Here is a 24,690-nt window from a genome sequence, read left to right on the forward strand (position 1 = left end):
AGCCAAGGTATATGTCAAATAAGTTTATAGGGTGTAATGCAATATAATGTAATAATATTAAAGGAGCTAGATGTAATATTTTTGCATTGTAATTTCTTAAATGTCCTGTGATAGTGTTTCACAATATTTCCCCCCAAAAATGTTATTGGGGGTGCACACAACTGCATTCTAATGGTGCAGCCTTATTGCTGGCCCCAGTCTCTTGTCAAATTGACTGGGGCCAGCAAATCTCTTGTCAAATTGACTGGGGCCAGCAAACCTCAAACGTAGAAATCGCTCAGCCCCAGTCAATTTGACAACTAGATTTGCTGGCCCCAGTCAATTGGTCGTCACTCGTTTCTATAACTACAAAGTCATAAACCCCGCCCATTTCTACAATTTCTCTAATTAACATTTGATTTTAAACCTAACCCTAACAACTGCAATGCTAACCTTATGCCTAACCTTAAATTAAACCCTAACCTATTTTTTTGTAGCCAATTTAGAATTTGTTGCTGTGGAATCTTACTTTGGGGCTATAGAAGGGGTGGGTTGTTTAGCAACAAACCCGATAAGTGTGCAACTATGGGGCAAAACATGGGATTGGCGTAGATTTGACAGCATTTGTCAACATATTCCATCTCCAATGTTTATTGAAAACACAAAGTTGCACAATGTAAGTCGCTTTGGATAAAAGCGTCTGCTAAATGGCATATTATTATTATTATTATTACTTGTTTCTCAAATACATCGTTAGTTGTTGGTTAGCTAGCTAGCACATTATTTGCCATATTAGCATAGTTGTGACATCAGTCAAAACACCTACAAATAAGACATGGTATTAAGAACAAGGTCAGAGGAGCCACTTAGGATTCACCACATGGCAGTTTCTTGTCATTGTTGCTAGCTATCTGGCCATCCAGAACCATAATAACACACAGCCTTCTGCCCCTTCTAAGCGTGCGCATCGTTTAAGTGACGTCAGCTAACCTGTCTATTGAAGCTAAAGGAAACTCAGTCAATTTGACAACGAGATGGTCGTCTTTTGTTGACCAATAAGAAGGCTCTACCATTAAATGCAATTCTGTGTGGACCTAATACACTTTTTTGGGGAAAGAATATTGTGAAACACTATCATTCCACTGTTACTGTAGATCTTAAGAACATTTTCAGAAATAACAATGAAAAAATATTACATATGGCCTAGCGCCTTTAATCTACGATGTATGTTATTAAGATCCACAATAATAGTGGAATGATAGTGTTTCACAATATTCTTTCCCCAAAAAAATTTATTAGGTCCACACAGAATTGCTTGGAGGCTCACAGCGATATTGGTATCCATAGTACTCCATCAATTAAAACATGTTCAACTCAATACTTCTTGTATTCCCCTTAAAATGTTTTTGGAACATAAACTGAATTTTGTTCTCTCTGCCTCATAGGAAAATGTGTAGAATTGCAGGATATTAGCTTAAAAGCTGCAACAACAAAAAGTCTCTCTGCCCCATGACAAAATGTGTAGAATTGCAGGAAATTAGCTTGAAGAATGCTCAATTTTCTCTCTGATGCTGTCGTAGAGACCGGATGTTGAAGCAGCCATATGGACAGTAAGTAGCAGGAGGCAGCATGTTCAGGTGCAAAATAGTGTCCAGTTTATTAACAGTGAAAGGTGGTTCCCGGTGAATGACGATATCCAATGAATGAATATTTACATAATCTACAATAACAGACTCAAAATACAGATTTTAACCTAAATCGAAAACTTAAGCCTTAATCAGGCCTACCCTGCCAAACCAACTATAGCAGGTTGGGGTATACCAGGCTATGGACAGCCTCCCCACACAGCTCACATACCAGAGCTAGAACCTAACTCCAGCTCACAGGTGAAACAGGTACAGTGCCTTGCAAAAGTATTCATCCCCCTTAGCGTTTTTCCTATTTGGTTTCATTACAACCTGTAATTTAAATGGATTTTTATTTGGATTTAATGTAATGGACATACACAAAATAGTCCAAATTGGTGAAGTGAAATGAAAAAAATAACTTGTTTAAAAAAATGCTAAAAAATTTATAATGGAAAAGTGGTGTGTGCATATGTATTCACCCCCTTTGCTATGAAGCCTAAATAAGATATGGTGCAACAATTACCTTCAGAAGTCACATAATTAGTTAAATAAAGTCCACCTGTGTGCAATCTAAGTGTCACATGATCTCAGTATATATACACCTGTTCTGAAAGGCCCCAGAGTCTGCAACACCACTAAGCAAGGGGCACCACCAAGCAAGCGGCACCATGAAGACCAATGAGCTCTCCAAACAGGTCAGGGACAAAGATGTGGAGAAGTACACATCAGGGTTGGGTTATAAAAACATATCCGAAACTTTGAACATCCCAAGGTGCACCATTAAATCCATTATTGAAAAATTGAAAGAATATGGCACCACAACAAACCTGCCAAGAGAGGGCCGCCCACCAAAACCCACGGACCAGGCAAGGAGGAGCATTAATCAGAGAGGCAACAAAGAGACCAAAGATAACCCTGAAGGAGCTGCAAAGCTCCACAGCGGAGATTGGAGTATCTGTCCATAGGACCACTTTAAGCTGTACACTCCACAGAGCTGGGCTTTACGGAAGAATGGCCAGAAAAAAGCCATTGCTTAAAGAAAAATATAAGCAACACCTCTCATCACCCCGAGAACACCATCCCCACAGTGAAGCATGGCAGTGTCTAAACCGATTAGTTCTATATCGTGGAGCTCCGCCCCATAGGGGAGCTCTGCTCCTAGTGGTTTACCCTCTGCCCTAAGGCAGCATCAGCCTGAGACAAAATTATGCACACACCTGCAGCCAATAGGAGTACAGGTGTCCCTATAAGAGGGGATGCCTCCCCTCAATCAGCCTCCCTTTATCTTCAGCGACTGGACTAGACTGAAGAAGCCAAGAAGAGACGAAGACTCGTGAAGAACTCACCGTCGATGAGCCAGCCATCGACGTCTTCTAAATGAGCACCCCAGGAGATTTTCCACCCCCAAAAGCCCTTTTCAGGGCTCAGTGCCGATGCACCTCCATGGCGTCTACGGACCCCCACGACCTTTGTTTCGTGTGTTTGGGGCCGCAGCATGCCAAGGACGGGACCGGCAATCCCCCTAACTGCGCCTCCTGCGCCCTCCTTCCTAGGAAGGAGAGGAAGCAGCACTGAGCGTTTTTTAGGGAGGATATCCCTTTGGAGGATGTGCTGTCTCTTCTCGCCTCTGCTTCAGAGGCGTCGTCGGACAGCGCGGACTCAGAGGATGACAAGGAGAGAGACGCAGAGATGGATGTTCCAATGGAACAATCCGACCCTCTGACGCAGACCTTCAAGACCCCCTTCCCTTTGGGGAGTGAGAGGTCTTATGGCTCCTTGTGCGAAGACGACACGGGCTCTGACACATCAGTAGCCCTGTCCTTCGCAGCGGCTTCTTTGCGTTCAGACTTCCCTGGACTCATTGAGAGAGCCGCTAGGCGACTAGAGATAGAGATGCCCCCTCTTCCCCCCCCGGGGAGGTTGATATGATGGAGGGCGGCCCTTACTCTAGACCAAGAAAGGCAGCTGAGCCAATGGCTCCTGCTATGCCTTCTCTTGGAAAGTATGCCAAGGGCTCGTGGGAAGCACCCCTGGCGGCGCGTTCGCCGGCCAGGGTGTACTCCCCATTCACGAGAGTGGCTGGAAATGAGTGGGCTGCTAAGGGAATCCCTAGGCTCGAGAGCGCCATGGCGGCGTATCTAGTGCCGGGTTCGAGTCTCTGGGCGGCCTCCAAGAAAGCCACCTTGCCGGCGCAGAAGGACAAACTCACAGCACAGCTGGCTGAGAAGTCTTTCACGCTGGGAGCCCAAGCTGTGTCGGCAGCAAATAATATTGCTCTCCTCGCGGCCTCCCTATCTCGTCTAACGACGGGAAGGTCTGAGTTGACCAGCGAGGAGGTGGAAGAGGCGTCCAGGATTTCTGGCGCTATTCTCCACCTGACACAGGCATCGGCGATATGCGCAGGCCGGTCCATGGCCACTTCGGTGGTCATGGAACGTCACCTCTGGCTGTCCATGACGGCCATGAAGGAGACAGACAGAGCCTCGCTGTTAAACGCTCCCCTCTCTAGCGAAGGCCTTTTCGGGGTCGCCGTGAAGGAGAAAAAAGAGCGTTTCGCCAAACTTGAGGAGGATAAGAAGCACCTGGCTAGACACCTGCCATTGGCAGGGAGGTCTAGCCAGGCGCCAACTAACCCACCACCCTCTAACGCCCCCAGTAGGTCTACAGGGAGGCGACGGGCCAGGCGACGGGCCAGGCGACAGGCGTCGACCACTGACAGCAGGCGAGCGGGCTCGGCCCCCCCAGCGACGACAGTGGCTACGACGATTCCGCCGGCGAGGGAGGTCGTCTTGAAACCGTCCTGGCAGCACCAGAAGGTCAGCCAAAAGAGACGGCGCCAATGACGGGACGAGGGGGAGAGAACGGATGACGGCTCGGCGCTGGACGCAACAGAGCCCACTGTTCCCCCCCACCCCATTGTTCAGGGCGTGGAGGGAAATGATTGTTCATGTTTGAATAAAGAGTTGGCTCCCACTGACATTGTCACAAAAGAGCCCCTATTCCATGACACGTTGAAAAACGTTCAGAGTACTTCACGCCCCATGATTTTCTCCCACCATCCTGAGTGTAGTTCAACCCACCGATGATGCGTAGTTGAACACACACAGGAGAGGAAGGAGAAAAGGGCAGCAAGGCGTAGCCTTAGCTCACTAAATAAAGACCTTACACTACAGACTCTTAGGAGCACTGTAGTAAAGGTCTCACATAGCAGGCAGCTGTCTCAGTCTAAGTATGACATGAAGACGCAGCCGCTAGCTGGGAATGACGCTTTGCCTCAGGCTAATGCCTCAGTCAGCGCAGTTCAGACCCGTGCGACGTTCACGGAGGGCCGAAATACTAGAGTTACAGGTGTAACCAATGTATTGGCGCCCCCGGTTAATGCAGAACGTAATGATACCCACTACTCTGAGTATAGTTCACCACACCTAGAGTGTGCAGTTGAGCAATCTCATGAGGCTAGTGAAAAATAGGTATTGTGGTGCCACCTTGTGGTTAGAGACCACACTTTCCAGACTCTCATGAGTACTGTAGTGGACGGCTCTCATGGCAAGCAGCAGTCTCGGTCAGACAATGACATGATGACGCAATTGCTATCCGGGGAAGGCTGTGTCTGCTTTGTCTCAGGTTAATACCTTAGCCAGTGTAGCTCAAACCCGTGCTACGTTCACGGAGGGCCGGAATACTAGAGTTACAGACGTAACTGACGTATCAAGGCCTCCGATTCTCTCAGAACGTGCTGATTTTTCCTCTCCCTTTCGAGGGGGGCCCGCCCTGGGCTATTCCACCAACCCAGTGCTGGGGAATAGCGGCGGCGAGGGCCATAGAGGAATACAGGTCCTTCCTACTGAATGCACCACAGCTTCGCGCGCTCCCGCTTTCTCTGCGTTGCTGGCAGTGGCAGCGAAGCTGTACCCTCTCACGCTGGCTAGAACAGACGTTGCAGAAGGGTTATGCCCTCCAATTCCATCTAACCCCACCCCCGTTCAGGGGAGTGGTGGAGACGGTGATGAAAACGCCAGACAAAGTGGCCGCTCTGATGTCAGAGATTACGGAACTTTTGGCGAAGGAGGTGGTCACAGTAGTTCCCTGGGAGCAAAGGAACAAGGGGCTATATTCGCCTTATTTCCTAGTGCCCAAAAAGACGGGGGGTTCTGACCCACTTCGTGTCTACCCTTCGGGGTCGCGATGTGCTGGTCTGGTCAGACAACCGGACCACAGTAGCTCACATAAATCGCCAGGGAGGAGTCAGGTCTCCTGTTCTCCACTGGGCGGCAGAGGAATTGTGGCTGTGGGCTCACAAGCACCTTCGCTCGTTGAGAGCAGCACACATTCCGGGCTACTTGAACGTAGGCGCAGACCTCATGTCAAGAGGGGGTCCTCGAGACGACGAGTGGTGTCTGCATCCGGACATTGTTCTCCAAATTTGGGAACAGTTCGGGAGAGCCGAGTTGGATCTATTCGCGTCACGTGTGAACGCGCAATGTCCCCTTTGGTTCTCCCTGAGGGAACAGGACGAACCACCACTGGGAAGAGACGCATTCACGCACTACCCGTGGCCGAAAGTTCTTCTGTATGCATTCCCTCCGCTGTCTTGCATTCTCCCACTGTTAGCCAGGGTGAGATCAGGAGGGCTGTCAATAGTATTGATAGCCCCCGATCGACCAGGGGCTCCGTGGTTTGCGGAGATGATTCAGATGTTGATTGCGCCACCTTGGACAATTCCACATCGACGGGACGCGTTGACCCAGGCGGGAGGCTCGATAGGGCAGTTGCCCATAATCGGCCAACCACTGAAGGCTTGGTTCCTGAATGGGACAGGTTGAGGCGCCGTGGGTTATCTGATGCAGTGATCAGAACCATACAGGGTGCACGAGCCAGTTCCACTTCTAGGATGTATACCAGCAGATGGAACGTTTTTTCACGATGGTGTGACACACAAGGTGTGGACCCCATGAACTGTCAGGTTGAGAGTGTGCTCTCTTTCCTGCAGTTTATGTTTGATAAGCAGAAATCGCCCGCCACCATTAGAGTGTTTGCAGCGGCGATTTCAGCTGGTCATGAGGGGTTTGGCGGAACGAATGTGTTCAGCCACCCTCTAGTGAAACGTTTCTTATTGGGAACGCGGCGGCTTAGGCCAATGCCTAGAGCCACGCTGCCCCAGTGGGATTTGGCTTTGGTACTCGAAGCGCTATGTAAGTCGCCGTTCGAGCCATTGAATCAAATACCCCTCAAGATGCTGTCTATAAAGACGGCACTGTTGCTCGCTTTGACTACCGGTAAGCGTGTCAGTGATTTATGTGCTCTGTCGACGAGACCCGACTGCCTTGCCACTAATGGCGATCTGAGCAGAGCGGTGTTACGTCCTAACCCGGCGTTTGTGCCGAAGGTTATTAGCAGTTCATATAGATCACAGACCGTGGAGTTGTGGGCTTTTTCTCCCCCTCCTCATAGGGAGAGGAGTGAGGAAAAGCTTAATTGCTTGTGCCCAGTGCGCGCTTTGGCGTGTTACGTTGAGCGCACAGCAGCGATTAGGTCATCGCCTCAGCTGTTTGTGTCAAAACAGCGATTGTCTCATTGGCTTTGTGAAGGCATTGAGACAGCTTATGAGGCAGCGGGGCGACAACTGCCTCAGGGTATCAGAGCTCACTGCACTCGTGGAGTAGCAGCTTCTACTGCCCTTTTCAGAGGAACAGGGGTAGAGGATATTTGTAGAGCAGCATCATGGTCGACGCCGTCTCCATTTATCAGTTTCTATCTCTTAGATATGTCTTCTAACTCTTTGGCTCGATCTGTACTCAGCGTGGCTGAAGGGAGATCTTGAGCAAGAAAGAGAGTAAAAGCAGGACTGTGGACACAGGTTTCCATCAGGTCCGCTTTGGTTAGGAAGACATGTTTTTTGATAGATAGGCTTTCTATCTCTTTGGCTCGATTTGTACTCAGCATAGCTGAAGGGAGATCTTGAGCTAGAAAGAGAGGAAAAAGCAGGACTATGGACACAGGTTTCCATCAGGTCCGCTTTGGATAGGAAAGCATATCTTGTGGCATGACTCCTGACTGACAGGTTCAGTACAGTAGAGGCATGTATTGATTTGACAGAATGTGAGGTCATCTATCTGCTTGTTCAGTTTAGTATGACCCATGTTTTGTTCCTGCCCACTAATCTCTGGGATTCCATTGAGTGAGTGAGGCGGTCTACCGTGTACACAATGTAGAGTGACACTTTGTGTCATTCCATTAGTGGTCGGTAGTGTTTTCACAGGATATTGAGGCACATCTATCTGCTAGTACAGACTAGTATGGCTTTTATTCTGGTGATCTGCCCACTAGTCATTGGCATTGCCATTGAACTAGGTGGGGCGGGTCTTCAACCGATGACGCAGTATATTGTGACGCCCGTATGGGTTCTTAGTTGCAGTACTGCGGGAATTGGTTGCAGCCATTGCTAGGCCTGACCTTTTCATTTTTTAATGGGAAGTGTTAGGCTCGGCAGGGAGTACATTTTGGAGCGCTACGCTCCGCCTTAAACCACTAGGAGCAGAGCTCCCCAATGGGGCGGAGCTCCACGATATAGAACAATTAGTTACCGGAGTGTAACTCCAGTTCTATGAGTGAAGCGGAGCCCCATAGGACTTAAGACCCTGCCGACCCTCTCTAGTCTCGCTGAAGATAAATATCTCGGGTGGCTGATTGAGGGGAGGCATCCCCTCTTATAGGGACACCTGTACTCCTATTGGCTGCAGGTGTGTGCATCATTTTGTCTCAGGCTGATGCTGCCTTAGGGCAGAGGGTAAACCACTAGGAGCAGAGCTCCCCTATGGGGCTCCGCTCCACTCATAGAACTGGAGTTACACTCCGGTAACTAATCGTTCTATATCGTGGAGCTCCGCCCCATAGGGGAGCTCTGCTCCTATTGGTTTAAGGCGGAGCGTAGCGCTCCAAAATGTACTCCCTGCCGAGCCCAACACTTCCCATCAAAATGAAAAGGTCAGGCCTAGCAATGGCTGCAACCAATTCCCGCAGTACTGTAACCACTGTCACCCTACAAGTGTCACAATATACTGCGTCATCGGTTAAAAACCCGCCCCACCTAGTCCAATGGAAACACCAATGACTAGTGGGCAGATCACCAAAATACAGGCCATACTAATCTGTACTAGCAGATAGATGGTACCTCAATATCCTGTTACAATACTACCTACCACTAATGGAATGACACAAAGTGTCACTCTACATTGTGTACACGGTAGACCGCCTCACTCAATCAATGGAACCCCAGAGATTAGTGGGCAGATCCCAAAACATGATTCATACTAATCTGAACAAGCAGATAGATGACGTCACATTCCGTCAAATTGTCATGACTGGTCTAATAGTTTCGTGACCCAGGTTACTCCTATTATCCCTCATCATCCCGCCTCACTCCAGTGAATCACTGGTGGGCAGATCAATACATGCCCTCTACTGTACTGAACCTGTCAGTCAGGAGTCATGCCAAAAATATGTCCTTCTATCAGAAGCGGACCTGATAGAGAACCTGTCTCCACAGTCCTGCATTCCTCTCCTCCTAGCTCAAAGTCTCCCTTCAGCCACGCTGAGTACAGACTGAGCCAAAGAGTTAGAAGGCATATCCAAGAGATAGAAACGGATAAATGGAGACGGTGTTGACCATGACGCCGCTCTACATATATCCTCTACCCCTGTTCCTCTGAAAAGGACAGTAGAAGCTGCTACTCCACGAGTGGAGTGAGCTCTGATACCCTGAGGCAATTGTCGCCCCGCTGCCTCATAAGCTGTCTCAATGCCCTCACAGAGCCAATGAGACAGACGCTGTTTCAAAAGTGGTCTACCTAGTGCAGCAGCACCATGACAAACAAACAGCTGAGACGATGACCTAATCGCTGCTGTGCGCTCAACGTAACACGCCAAGGCGCGTACTGGGCACAGGCGATGGAGCATTTCCTCACTCCTCTCTCTATGAGGAGGAGGAGAAAAAGCCCATAGCTCCACGGTCTGTGATCTATATGAACTCCTAATAACCTTCGGCACAAATGCCGGGTTAGGACGTAACACCGCTCTGCTCAGATCGCCATTAATGGCCAGGCAGTCGGGTCTCGTCGAAAGAGCACACAAATCACTAACACGCTTAGCCGTAGTCAAAGCGAGCAACAGTGCTGTCTTCAAAGACAGCATCTTGAGGGGTATTTGATTCAATGGCTCGAACGGCGACTTACATAGCGCTTTGAGTACCAAAGCCAAATCCCACTGAGGAAGCGTGGCTCTAGGTGTTGGCCTAAGCCGCCGCGTTCCTAATAGGAAACGTTTCACTAGAGGGTGGCTAAATACATTGTCTCTGCCAAACCCCTCGTGACAAGCTGAAATCGCCGCTGCAAACACCTTAATGGTGTGGGGCGATCTCTGCTCGTCAAACATAAGCTGTAGGAAAGAGAGAATACTCTCAACCTGACAGCTCATGGGGTCTACACCTTGTGTGACACACCATTGTGAAAACACGTTCCATCTACTGGCATACATCTTAGAAGTGGAACTGGCACATGAACCCTGTATGGTCCTGATCACCGCATCAGATAACCCACAGCGCTCTAGCCTGTCCCTCTCAGCAGCCAGGCCTTCAGTGGTTGGCCGATTATGGGCAACTGCCCTATCGTGCCCCCCGCCTGAGACAACGCGTCCCGTCGATGTGGAATTGGCCAAGGTGGCGCAATCAACATCTGACTCATCTCCGCAAACCAAGGAGCCCCTGGGCGATCGGGGGCTACCAGTATCACTGACAGCCCTCCTGACCTCACCCTGGCTAACAGTGGGAGAATGCAGGACAGCGGAGGGAATGCATACAGAAGAACTCTCGGCCACGGGTGGTGCGCAAAGGCATCTCTTCCTAGTGGCGGTTCTTCCTGTTCCCTCAGAGAGAACCATAGGGGACATTGCACGTTCACACGTGACGCGAATAGATCCAACTCGGCTCTCCCAAACTGTTCCCGAATTTGGAGAACAATGTCCGGATGCAGACACCACTCGTCGTCTCAAGGACCCCCTCTTGACATGAGGTCTGCTCCTACGTTCAAGTAGCCCGGAATGTGTGCTGCTCTCAACGAGCGAAGGTGCTCGTGAGCCCACAGCCACAATTCCTCTGCCGCCCGATGGAGAGCAGGAGACCTGACTCCTCCCTGGCGATTTATGTGGGCTACTGTGGTCCGGTTGTCTGACCAGACCAACACATCGCGACCCCAAAGGGTAGACGCGAAGTGGGTCAAAACCAGTCGAACCATTTCCAACTCCAAGAGGTTGATGTGGCGACTCGAAAGAGGCCACACACCTCCTATCGCTTGGGTCTGACATGTCCCTCCCCATCCAGTCAGAGACGCATCTGTGAACACTGGGATGTAAGAGGACACTTTGCCTATCGGGACTCCGTGCGTGAGAACGCGCAGGTTTCTCCAATAACCATCGCTGCATCCTGCGCATGTGCAGGAGTCCCAGCGGAACCACAGAGTGGGCTGACGACATGAGACCCAAGAGTGACATGATCGACAGCGCCGTCATTCCAGCAGACGTTTTGTCGTTAGCATTCGAAAGGGCCGTTTGGTTACACTCTTCTTGAGAATGCGTAAATCCAATATCGGCCTCATCCCCCCCGTCTTTTTGGGCACCAGGAAGTAGGGCGAATATAGCCCCTTGTTCCTTTGCTCCTGGGGAACCACTGTGACCGCCTCCTTTGCCAAAAGTTCAGTGATCTCTGAAACCAGAGCGGCCACTTTTTCGGGCGTTTTCATCACCGTCTCCACTACTCCCCTGAATGGGGGTGGAGTCCGATGGAATTGGAGAGCATAACCCTTCTGCAACATCTGTTGTAGCCAGCGTGAGAGGGTGCAGCTTCGCTGCCACTGCCAGCAATACAGAGAAAGCGGCCGAGCACGAAGCTGTGGTACATTCAGTAGGAAGGACCTGTATTCCTCTATGGCCCTTGCCGCCGCTGTTCCCCAACACTGAGGTGGTGGAACAGCCCAAGGCGGGCCTCCCATGAAAGGGAGAGGAAACATTAGTGCGTTCTGAACCAGAAGGAGGGGCAGAGACGTCAGTTAAACCCGTAACCGTCGTATTCCTGCCCTCTGTGAAAGCAGCGCGGGTCTGAATTGCACTGACCGAGACCACAGCCTGCGACAGGGCACCATCCCCAGCAAGCGATTACGTCATCGTAGGTGACTGCAATCCGCTATTAGAGCCACTCACTACAATACTCCTAGGAGTCTGTAAAATGAGGTCTCTTTGAGATAAACCAAGACGGCGTCTTGGTCTCTTTCCTCCTTTCACCTCCTGTGTGCGTTCAGCTCTGCACCTCTGGTGGGCTGAACTACACTCAGTGTGGTGAGCATTGGCGCATTCAGAAAGAAGCGGGGGCGCCGATACACTGGGCACCTTCGTGACCGTGGTAATCGGGCCCTCCGTGAACGCAGCATGGGTCTGAATCGCACTAACCGAGACCTTAGTCTGCGATAGTGCGCCATCCCCAAATAGCGACTGCGTCATCATGTCAGAGTTTGACCGAGACTGCTGTCTGCTATGTGAAGCACTTCTTATACCTGAAGTGTTATGTGTACCTACTCTGAATGCCTGTCCAGCAACGCACCCTTGGTGGGCTGAACGGCGCTTAGAGTGGTAGGGTAGAGAGGGTGAGATTTGAACGCTCTCGGACGTATTATGGAAAAGGGGCTCTTTTTTGACAAAGTCAGGTGGAGCCAACTCTTTATTAAACACATCAACAAAAGCAATACCATCATCACCCATCCCTTCAACCGAAGGGTGGGGGGGAACAGTGGTCACGTTCGAAGACGACGTGTCCTCCATTCGCTCCCCCGCATCCCGTCATGTGCGCCTCCTCTTGTGGCCTCCCTTAGGAGCCCAAGTCGGCGTCCTCACCACCTCCCTCGCCGGCTGCAACGTGGCCACCGTGGCTGCTGGGGGGGCTGGGCCCGCTCCCCTGCTTCCTGCGGCCGGCGATTGGCGCCGGATACGCCGCCTCACCGTAGACCCTTGTCTACTCTGGGGGGCGGAAGTGAATGGTGACGGTGCAGGGCCTAACCTCCTTGCCAATGGCAGGTGTCTGGCCAACTGCTTCTTTTCTTCGTCCAGCTTCGAAAACCTCTCAGTCGCCTCTTTGACGGCGACTCCAAAGAGCCCGTCGTCAGAGAGGGGGGCGTTCAAAAGGGACGTCCTGTCTGCTTCCTTCATGGTTGTCAGCGACAACCAGAGGTGTCGCTCCGCGACCACCGAGGTGGCCATGGACCTCCCCGAGCAGACGGCCGATGCCTGTGTTAGGTGTAGGATGGCGCCAGAAATCCTGAATGCCTCCTCCACCTCCTCTGGCTCCAGCTCTGTCTTACCCGTGGTTAAACGGGACAGAGCGGCTGCCAAGAGGGCAATGTTGTTAGCTGCTGCTACAGCTTGGGCTCCCAAATTGAAGGACTTCTCTAACAGCTGTGCTGTGAGACGGTCCTTCTGAGATGGCAACGTGGCTTTTCTGGAAGAGAGCCAGGGACTCGAACCCGGAACGAGATACGCCGCCATGGCGCTCTCTAACCTGGGGATTCCCTTGACTTGGGCCTGGAACCTTCCCTCCACTCTAGTGAATGGGAGGTACGATTTAACCGGCGAACGCGCCGCTAAAGGTGCCTCCCATGAGCCCTCGACGTATTTAGCCAAAGAAGGCATGGCAGGAGCCAGTGGCTCTGCCGCTCTTCTTGGCCTGGAATATGGGCCGCCCTCCATTAAATCAACCTCCGGTGCAGAGGGAACAGGGGGCAGCGGTATCTCCAGCCGTCTGGCAGCTCTCTCAATGAGACCCGGAAAGTCCGTCCTCAGAGACGCTGCGGCGAAGGACAGGGCTTCTGATTTCTCAGAGCCCGTGTCGTCATCGCCATAGGAACTACAAGCCCTCTCGCTAACCAAAGGAAAGGGGGGCTTGAATGTATGAGGGACGGGGTCTGACTGTTCCATAGGAATGTCAGCCTCTTCCTCATAGTCCCTATCATCCCCTGAGTCTGCGCCATCAGACGACGCCTCTGAAGCAGAGGCTAGTATTGACAACACATCCTCTAGGGGGATATCCTCCCTAAAAAACGCCCAACGCTGCTTCCTCTCCTTTGTAGAAAGGAGGGCGCAGGAGGTGCAGTTAGGGGGACTGCAGACACCCTCTTTGGCATGCTGGGACCCAAGACACACGAAACATAAGTCGTGGGAGTCGCCGGCCGCCATGGAGGAGCATCTGCATTGAGCTCTGAAAATAGCTTTTGGGGGTGGAAAATCTCCTGGTGTGCTCATTTTAGGATGACGTCGATGACTGGAAAATCGACGGCGTTTTCTTCGTCCTGAGTCTTCTCTTCGTCTCTTCTTGGCTTCTTCAGTCTAGTCCAGTCGCTGAAGATAAAGGGAGGCTGATTGAGGGGAGGCATCCCCTCTTATAGGGACACCTGTACTCCTATTGGCTGCAGGTGTGTGCATAATTTTGTCTCAGGCTGATGCTGCCTTAGGGCAGTGGGTAAACCAATAGGAGCAGAGCTCCCCTATGGGGCGGAGCTCCACGATATAGAACTGCCAGATTAGCACTGCATCTGTGTAATTCAAAGTGAGCATGGCAACTGAGCTACAGTTTGTGTGCACTCCAGGTATGATAACATGGGGTCATGTGGATTTCTGCACAGATGACTGGGCAGATAGCTAGCTAGCTTCACAGTAAGCCTCAGCTGTAGTTTTGTCTGTAAATACGAGACATAAGAAAAACATGTATTATTTATCTCTTGGGAAGAAGACTATAAGGGACCTACATTCATGAAGGTACAGTGCCTTGCAAAAGTATTCATCCCCCTTAGCGTTTTTCCTATTTTGTTGCATTACAACCTGTAAGTTAAATTGATTTTTATTTGGATTTCATGTAATGGACTTACACAAAATAGTCAAAATTGGTGCTGAGCTGAGCTTTACGGAAGAGTGGCCAGAAAAATGCCATTGCTTAAAGAAAAAAATAAGCAAACACGTTTGGTGTTCGCCAAAAGGCATGTGGGAGACTCCCCAAACATGGAAGAAGGTACTCTGGTCAGATGAGACTAAAATTAAGCTTTGTGGCCATCAAGGAAAACGCTATGTCTGGCGCAAACCCAACACCTCTAATCACCCCGAGAACACCATCCCCACAGTGAAGAATGGTGGTGGCAGTATCATACTGTGGGGATGTTTTTCATCGGCAGGGACTGGGAAACTGGTCAGAATTGAAGGAATGATGGATGGTGCTAAATACAGGGAAATTCTTGAGGGAAACCTGTTTCAGTCTTCCAGAGATTTGAGACTGGGACGGAGGTCCAGCAGGACAATGGCCCTAAGCATACTGCTAAAGCCACACTTGAGTGGTTTAAGGGGAAACATTTAAATGTCTTGGAATGGCCTAGTCAAAGCCCAGACCTCAATCCAATTGAGAATCTGTGGTATGACTTAAATCTAATTAACATAATAAACAAATCCCCATCAAAATCCTTCTGTTAAAACTAGATATCTAGCTTAAACAGATATATTTCTGCATGGGCTGCGTCTCAATCCACCGCCTCCGCCGATATCGCCCTTCCGCATCTGTGGTGAAAGGTGGCAGCGCTAGAGCGGTGAAGAAGAAGAAGTGTCCGAATGGTTTGGCCTACAAACTATTATGGAAAAATGTGACTCTCACAAACATGATGGTGTTCTCCGTTTTGCTTTATGACCCCCACAAGCTTCACAGGACTCCTCTGTCTGTAGCATCCGAAAAGTTTGGGCTACACACTGAGTCTCTCAAGTACATGTCGGTTGTTTTGCTCAAGAGGCCCACAAGCCTCAAGACTTGTCTGAAGTTCCCCGCTACCAGTTTAATGAATACATGTTTCATAACAATAGTTCTGCAGGCCAATAGGTGGCAAAAGTATTACTTATGGAGCTGCGCACTCACGCGCGCTCCCATTACGCACAGACATTACAGACAAGACATGGAGCTCTGAGACACGCAAACTACAAACACAGGACACATTACAATATGGAAATAAACAAACTTCTTTCTCATCAGTGTAGCAAGTGTTCATATGCACCTGAACATTACATCCTCTTGGAGGATTGCAAGATGGTAAATTACTGCATTTAAATATGAAACTGAAATGCGTCACAATGCAACTCGACCAAACATTTCCTTGAAACATAATTAGCCTAGAGCACAATAAATACCCATGATACTGGCAAAAGAGGATATACAGTATATACAGTGAGGGAAAAAAGTATTTGTTCCCCTGCTGATTTTGTACGTTTGCCCACTGACAAAGAAATTATCATTCTTTAATTTTAATGGTTGGTTTATTTGATCAGTGAGAGACAGAATAACAACAACAAAATCCAGAAAAACGCATGTCAAAAATGTTATAAATTGATTTGCATTTTAATGAGGGAAATAAGTATTTGACCCCCTCTCAATCTGGCTCCCAGGTGTCTTTTATACAGGTAACGAGCTGAGATTAGGAGCACACTCTTAAAGGGAGTGCTCCTAATCTCAGTTTGTTACCTGTATAAAAGACACCTGTCCACAGAAGCAATTAATCAATCAGATTCCAAACTCTCCACCATGGCCAAGACCTAAGAGCTCTCCAAGGATGTCAGGGACAAGATTGTAGACCTACACAAGGCTGGAATGTGCTACAAGACCATCGCCAAGTAGCTTGGTGAGAAGGTGACAAAAGTTGGTGCGATTATTCGCAAATGGAAGAAACACAAAATAACTGTCAATCTCCCTCGGCCTGGGGCTCCATGCAAGATCTCACCTTGTGGAGTTGCAATGATCATGAGAACGGTGAGGAATCAGCCCAGAACTACACGGGAGGATCTTGTCAATGATCTCAAAGCAGCTGGGACCATAGTCACCAAGAAAACAATTGGTAACACACTACGCCGTGAAGGACTGAAATCCTACAGCGCCCGCAATGTCCCCCTGCTCAAGAAAGTGGGGAGAACAAGTATTTGATACACTGCCGATTTTGCAGGTTTTCCTACTTACAAAGCATGTAGAGGTCTATAATTTTTATCATAGGTACACTTCAACTGTGAGAGACGGAATCTAAAACAAAAATCCAGAAAATCACATTGTATGATTTTTAAGTAATTAATTTACATTTTATTGCATGACATAAGTATTTGATCACCTACCAACCAGTAAGAATTCCGGCTCTCACAGACTTGTTAGTTTTTCTTTAAGAAGCCATCCTGTTCTCCACTCATTACCTGTATTAACTGCACCTGTTTGAACTCATTACCATTATAAAAGACACCTGTCCACACACTCAATCAAACAGACTCCAACCTCTCCACAATGGCCAAGACCAGAGAGCTGTGTAAGGACATCAGGGATACAATTGTAGACCTGCACAAGGCTGGGATGGGCTACAGGACAATAGGCAAGCAGCTTGGTGAGAAGGCAACAACTGTTGGCGCAATTATTAGAAAATTGAAGAAGTTCAAGATGACGGTCAATCACCCTCAGTCTGGGGCTCCATGCAAGATCTCACCTCATGGGGCATCAATAATCATGAGGAAGGTGAGGGATCAGCCCAGAACTACACGGCAGGACCTGGCCAATGACCGAAGAGAGCTGGGACCACAGTCTCAAAGAAAACCATTAGTAACACACTACGCCATCATGGATTAAAATCCTGCAGCGCACGCAAGGTCCCCCTGCTCAAGCCAGCGCATGTCCAGACCCGTCTGAAGTTTGCAAATGACCATCTGGATGATCCAGAGGAGGAATGGGAGAAGGTCATGTGGTCTGATGAGACAAAAATATAGCTTTTTGGTCTAAACTCCACTCGCCGTGTTTGGAGGAAGAAGAAGGATGAGTACAAACCCAAGAACACCATCCCAACCGTGAAGCATGAAGGTGGAAACATCATTCTTTGGGGATTTTTTTCTGCAAAGGGGACAGGACGACTGCACCGTATTGAGGGGAGGATGGATGGGGCCATGTATCGCGAGATCTTGGCCAACAACCTCCTTCCCTCAGTAAGAGCATTGAAGATGGGTCGTGGCTGGGTCTTCCAGCATGACAACGACCCGAAACACACAGCCAGGGCAACTAAGGAGTGGCTCCGTAAGAAGCATCTCAAGGTCCTGGAGTGGCCTAGCCAGTCTCCAGACCTGAACCCAATAGAAAATATTTGGAGGGAGCTGAAAGTCCGTATTGCCCAGCGACAGCCCCGAAACCTGAAGGATCTGGAGAAGGTCTGAATGGAGGAGTGGGCCAAAATCCCTGCTGCAGTGTGTGCAAACCTGGTCAAGACCTACAGGAAACATATGATCTCTGTAATTGCAAACAAAGGTTTCTGTACCAAATATTAAGTTCTGCTTTTCTGATGTATCAAATACTTATGTCATGCAATAAAATGCAAATTAATTACTTAAAAATCATACAATGTGATTTTCTGGATTTTTGTTTTAGATTCCGTCTCTCACAGTTGAAGTGTACCTATGATAAAAATTACAGACCTCTACATGCTTTGTAAGTAGGAAAACCTGCAAAATCGGCAGTGTATCAAATACTTGTTCTCCCCACTGTACATGCCCGTCTGAAGTTTGCCAATGAACATCTGAATGATTCAGAGGAGAACTGGGTGAAAGTGTTGTGGTCAGATGAGACCAAAATTGAGCTCTTTGGCATCAACTCAACTCGCCGTGTTTGGAGGAGGAGGAATGCTGCCTATGACCCCAAGAACACCATCCCCACCGTCAAACATGGAGGTGGAAACATTATGCTTTGGGGGTGTTTTTCTGCTAAGGGGACAGGACAACTTCACCGCATCAAAGGGATGATGGACGGGGCCATGTACCGTCAAATCTTGGGTGAGAACCTCCTTCCCTCAGCCAGGGCATTGAAAATGGGTCGTGGATGGGTATTCCAGCATGACAATGACCCAAAACACACGGCCAAGGCAACAAAGGAGTGGCTCAAGAAGAAGCACATTAAGGTCCTGGAGTGGCCTAGCCAGTCTCCAGACCTTAATGCCTTAGAACATCTGTGGAGGGAGCTGAAGGTTCGAGTTGCCAAACGTCAGCCTCGAAACCTTAATGACTTGGAGAATATCTGCAAAGAGGAGTGGGACAAAATCCCTCCTGAGATGTGTGCAAACCTGGTGGCCAACTACAAGAAACGTCTGACCTCTGTGATTGCCAACAAGGGTTTTGCCAACAAGTACTAAGTCATGTTTTGCAGAGGGGTCAAATACTTATTTCCCTCATAAAAATGCAAATCAATTTATAACATTTTTGACATGCGTTTTTCTGGATTTTTTTATTTTTATTCTGTCTCTCACTGTTCAAATAAACATACCATTAAAATTATAGACTGATCATTTCTTTGTCAGTGGGCAAACGTACAAAATCAGCAGGGGATCAAATACTTTTTTCCCTCACTCTACACTACCAGTCAAAAGTTTTAGAACACCTACTCATTCAAGGGTTTTTCTTTATTTTTACTATTTTCTACATTGTAGAATAATAGTGAAGACATCAGAACTATGAAATAACACATACAGTATGGAATCATGTAGTAACCAAAAAAGTATTAAACAAATCAAAATATATTTTATATTTGAGATTCTTCAAATAGCCACCCTGTCACGGTTTCGGCCGAGGCTGCTCCTCCTCCTTGTTCGGGCAGGCTTCGGCGGTCGTCGTCTCCGGAGTACTAGCTGCCACCGTTCTTTGTTTCGTTGTTTGATTGGTTTGGTCAGTTTAGTACACCTGTTCTTGTTTAGTGTTGATTATGTGTCCTATAAGTTCTCGTTGTTTCTGTCATGTGTTGTGTGTAATTGTTTTCCTGTCTGTTGGTGTTCGACTGTTTTGGACAGACGCTAGTTTACCGTCGCACTGGTGTTCGTGCGTAGTCAGGTTTTGTATTTTACGCACTGTTGCGTATTGTTTGTCTCCGGGTTAGTTTACCCGTGTATTTTTGTGCTTTGCCAGTAAAGTCAAGTTTGACTGAGCTCCTGTGTCCTGCACTTGATTCCACCACACCGTCGCATCAGAACCCTTGACAGAATTACACACCATCTATGGAATCAGCAGGAGCGACAGCAGCGCCTGAGTCGTTGGAGGAGCGCGTCCGCAGCCAGGATGATCAGATCCAGCGAATGGGGACCGCTCTGCAGGACGTCATTAACACCTTGCACCGATGGGAGTCCAGAGGGTTACCCACACCTCCACCTACCTCACCACCACCATCGGTCAGTCCGGCCGTCCATGTTCCGGAACCCAGTGGGATTCGGCTCTCGCTCCCGAGGGCGTATGACGGCACAGCTTCCAGGTGTCAGGGGTTCCTCCTGCAGGTGGAGCTCTACCTGGCCACTGTACACCCGGTGCCCTCGGGACACGAGAGCGTTTCCGCCCTCATCTCCTGTCTCACCGGCAAGGCGTTGGAATGGGCCAACGCCGAATGGAGGAGGATAGACGCCACCACCATCTCCTATGCGGAGTTCTCCCGTCGCTTCAGGGCCGTGTTCGACCATCCCCCTGAGGGGAAAGCGGCGGGGGAGCGTCTATTCTACCTCCGACAGGGGAGGAGGAGCGCCCAGGAGTTCGCACTGGAGTTCCGGACTCTAGCGGCAGATGCAGGGTGGAATGAACGGGCCCTCATCGATCACTTTCGTTGTAGTTTACGGGAGGACGTCCAACGTGAGTTGGCTTGCAGGGACACCACCCTTACGTTCGACCAGCTGGTCGACATGTCCATCCGTCTGGACACCCTGCTGGCCACCCGTGGACGTTCCGAGTGGGGTCCGTCCATTCCATCCTCCAGCACCTCCGAGCCGAGCCCTATGGAGCTCGGAGGTGCTGGTGCTAGGGAGAGGAGGAGAAGGAGCCCGCGGGAGGCTGTCCCCTGCACCACTTGTGGCCGTGGAGGGCACACTGCGGCCAGGTGCTGGGGAGGGTCTCCATTGGGAGGGGACAACAGGCCACGCACTGGGGGGCCATTCCAGGTGAGTAGATGCCCCACTTACCCAGAGCTTTCTGTTGTATATTTTTGTATACCTGTAAGTTTTCCACAGGTTGCACCTCATTCCCAGCATAAGGCGCTAGTAGATTCAGGCGCAGCTGGGAATTTTATTGATCGGAAATTTTGTTTAGATTTAGGGATTCCCCTCCTTCCGGTTGACGCTCCATTTCCCGTTCATGCATTAGACTGCCGCCCGTTGGGTTCGGGGATGATTAGGGAGGTCACAGCACCACTTAAGATGTGTACGCAGGGGGGTCATGAGGAGAATATTCAGCTATATCTGATCGACTCTCCTGCGTACCCGGTGGTGCTGGGAATTCCCTGGTTAAGTACCCATAACCCTTCCATTTCGTGGCAACAGAAGGCTCTCAAGGAGTGGTCTGCTCAGTGTGAGGGGCGATGTCTGGGTGTTTCCGTGGGGGCGACCTCGGTGGAAAGTCCAAACCAAGTGCCCGCAATGCACATTCCCCCTGAATATGGGGATTTGGCACTTGTGTTCAGTAAATCGAGGGCGACACAGTTGCCTCCCCACAGATTGTGCGATAGACCTCCAGGCAGGAGCGGCGCTCCCGCGGAGCCACGTGTATCCGTTGTCTCAAGAGGAGAAAAGGGCTATGGAGACTTACATAGCCGAATCTTTGAGACAAGGATACATACGGCCCTCCACTTCCCCTGCGTCCTCAAGCTTCTTTTTTGTGAAGAAAAAGGATGGAGGGTTGCGCCCGTGCATTGATTACCGTGGTCTCAATCAGATTACTGTGAAATACAGTTATCCTCTCCCTCTGATTGCGACTATGACGGAGTCATTGCACGGAGCGCGTTTCTTCACAAAACTGGATCTCAGGAGCGCGTATAACTTGGTGCGCATTAGGGAGGGCGATGAATGGAAAACAGCCTTTAGTACCACCTCGGATCATTACGAGTATCTCGTCATGCCATATGGGTTGATGAACGCTCCTTCGGTTTTCCAATCATTCGTGGATGAGATCTTCCGGGACATGCAGGGGCAAGGTGTGGTCGTGTACATTAATGACATTCTGGTGTACTCTCCTACCCGAGCCGAGCATGTAGCCCTGGTGCGTCGAGTGTTGAGGAGGCTGTTGGAGCACGACCTGTATGTCAAGGCAGAGAAATGTCTGTTTTTCCAGGAGTCGGTCTCCTTTTTGGGTTATCGGTTGTCCGCGTCAGGGGTGAAGATGGAGGTGGACCGTGTGTCAGCCGTGCGTAATTGGCAAACCCCAACCACTGTTTATCCGGGGTTTTGGACAGGTAGCAGCTCCCATCACGTCCCTTCTGAAAGGGGGTCAGTGGTCAGCTGAGGCGGACAGGGCTTTTGAGAAACTGAAGGGTCTGTTTACTTCGGCTCCGGTGCTGGCGCATCCGGATCCCGCCTTACCATTTCAGGTAGAGGTGGACGCGTCTGAGGCCGGTATAGGGGCTGTTCTATCTCAACGGTCCGGCACGCCACCTAAACTCCGCCCCTGTGCTTTTTACTCTAAAAAGCTCAGCCCGGCGGAGCGAAATTATGACGTAGGGGACAGGGAGCTGTTAGCAGTGGTACAGGCCCTAAAGGTGTAGAGGCATTGGCTTAAGGGGGCTCAACACCCTTTCCTCATTTTGACTGACCATCGGAACCTGGAGTACATCCGGGCAGCTAGGAGACTGAACCCTCGCCAGGCTCGGTGGAACATGTTTCTAGCCAGGTTCGTATTTAAAATCACGTACATCCCTGGGTCCCAGAACGGTAAGGCAGACGCCCTGTCCCGGCGGTATGATACAGAGGAGAGGTCCGTTGAGCCCACTTCCATACTACCGGAGTCTTGTCTAGTGGCACCGGTTGTGTGGGAGGTCGATTCTGAAATCGAGCGGGCGTTGCGTACTGACCCTAGCCCTCCACAGTGTCCTGTGGGTCGGACGTACGTTCCGCTCGAGGTTCGGGATCGACTCATTTATTGGGCTCACACGTCACCCTCCTCTGGACATCCTGGTATTGGCCGGACAGTGCACTGTCTTAGTGCTAAGTACTGGTGGCCCACGTTAGCCAGGGATGTGAGGGTTTATGTCTCCTCCTGCTCGGTGTGCGCCCAGTGTAAGGCGCCTAGACATCTGCCTAGGGGTAAGTTACAACCCCTGCCCGTTCCACAACGACCATGGTCTCACCTCTCGGTGGACTTCATCACTGACCTTCCCCCTTCGCAGGGGAATACCACTATACTGGTCGTTGTGGATCGGTTCTCTAAGGCCTGTCGTTTGCTCCCTATGCCGGGCCTTCCTACTGCCCTACAGACCGCCGAAGCGCTATTCACCCACGTTTTCCGGCACTACGGGGTACCCGAGGATATTGTGTCTGATCGAGGTCCCCAGTTCACCTCCAGAGTCTGGAGAGCATTTATGGAGCGTTTGGGGGTCTCTGTGAGCCTTACCTCGGGTTACCATCCTGAGAGTAATGGGCAGGTGGAACGCGTGAACCAGGATGTGGGTAGGTTTCTTAGATCATACTGCCAGGACCGGCCGGAGGAGTGGGCACGGTATGTTCCTTGGGCAGAAATGGCCCAGAATTCCCTACGCCACTCCTCAACTAACCTAACCCCTTTCCAATGTGTGTTAGGTTACCAGCCGGTTCTGGCACCTTGGCAGCAGAGCCAGATCGAGGCTCCTGCGGTGGATGAGTGGGTGCGGCGCTCGGAGGAGACGTGGAACGCTGCACACGTCCATCTGCAGCGGGCCATCCGTCGTCAAAAGGCGAGCGCCGATCTCCACCGCAGTGAGGGGCCGGTGTACGCACCTGGTGATCGAGTCTGGCTCTCTACCAGAAACCTGCCCCTCCGCCTGCCCTGCCGGAAGCTGGGTCGGAGGTTTGTGGGGCCGTTTAAAGTCCTGAGAAGATTGAACGAGGTGTGTTACAGATTACAAATGCCTATTGAGTATAAGAATATTAACCCCTCGTTCCATGTGTCTCTTCTCAGGCCGGTGGTAGCTGGTCCACTCCAGGAAGATGAGATCAGAGAGACTCCTCCGCCCCCATTAGACATCGAGGGGGCACCGGCGTACACCGTGCGATCCATCTTGGATTCGAGACGTCGGATGGGGGGTCTCCAATATCTTGTGGAGTGGGAGGGGTACGGCCCGGAGGAGCGGTGCTGGGTGCCGAGGAGGGACATCTTAGACCCGTCTCTTCTGACTGAGTTCCATCGTGGTCATCCCACGCGCCCTGCTCCGCGTCCTCCTGGTCGTCCTCGAGGCCGGGGTCGGCGCACGGCTGGAGCCACGCGTCAAGGGGGGGGAGTACTGTCACGGTTTCGGCCGAGGCTGCTCCTCCTCCTTGTTCGGGCAGGCTTCGGCGGTCGTCGTTTCCGGAGTACTAGCTGCCACCGTTCTTTGTTTCGTTGTTTGATTGGTTTGGTCTGTTTAGTAGACCTGGGGCCTGTTGCACAAAAGTAGAATTAAGACATCCGGGATAAATGACTCAGCTGAGCTCAATGAAGCCAAAACATGTGCGTCCAGGCTTAATTGGTTGCACAAAGACCAAGCCAGGATGAGCAGACACGGATTCATTAAGCCAGGTGAAACCAATCCTGGATAGGTGCGCGCTCACGGCTCACTCAAATAGACCCCGCCACAGATCACAGATTAACTGATTTACCATGGCAACTAGAGCCGCGTACTTTTCCCCGTCGGAAGCACAAATCCTCATGGAGGCATACGAGGAGGTAAAAGATATAATTAAGAAGAAAGGCAACACCGCCACAGTGATAAAGCAAAGAGAAAAAGCGTGGCAAAGTATTGCAGACCGCCTGAATGCGTAAGTAGTGCACAATTACACACTCACCGCTCCGCTGAAACATCACAATTACAATTCAAATATTTAATTCACATCTCCAAAAATGCAGTTGTACTGTAATTATGAAACGGTTAAATTTTTAATTGAAATGCACTGCAGATATGAGTGAAATTGTGTAAAGTAACTCCATCACACTGTATAAAGCTATGATAAATTTTTTGATATTTTTACTGAAAACAAGA

This window comes from Coregonus lavaretus (genome assembly GCF_964263955.1).
Source record: "Coregonus lavaretus genome assembly, chromosome: 13".
Lineage (NCBI taxonomy): Eukaryota > Metazoa > Chordata > Actinopteri > Salmoniformes > Salmonidae > Coregonus > Coregonus lavaretus.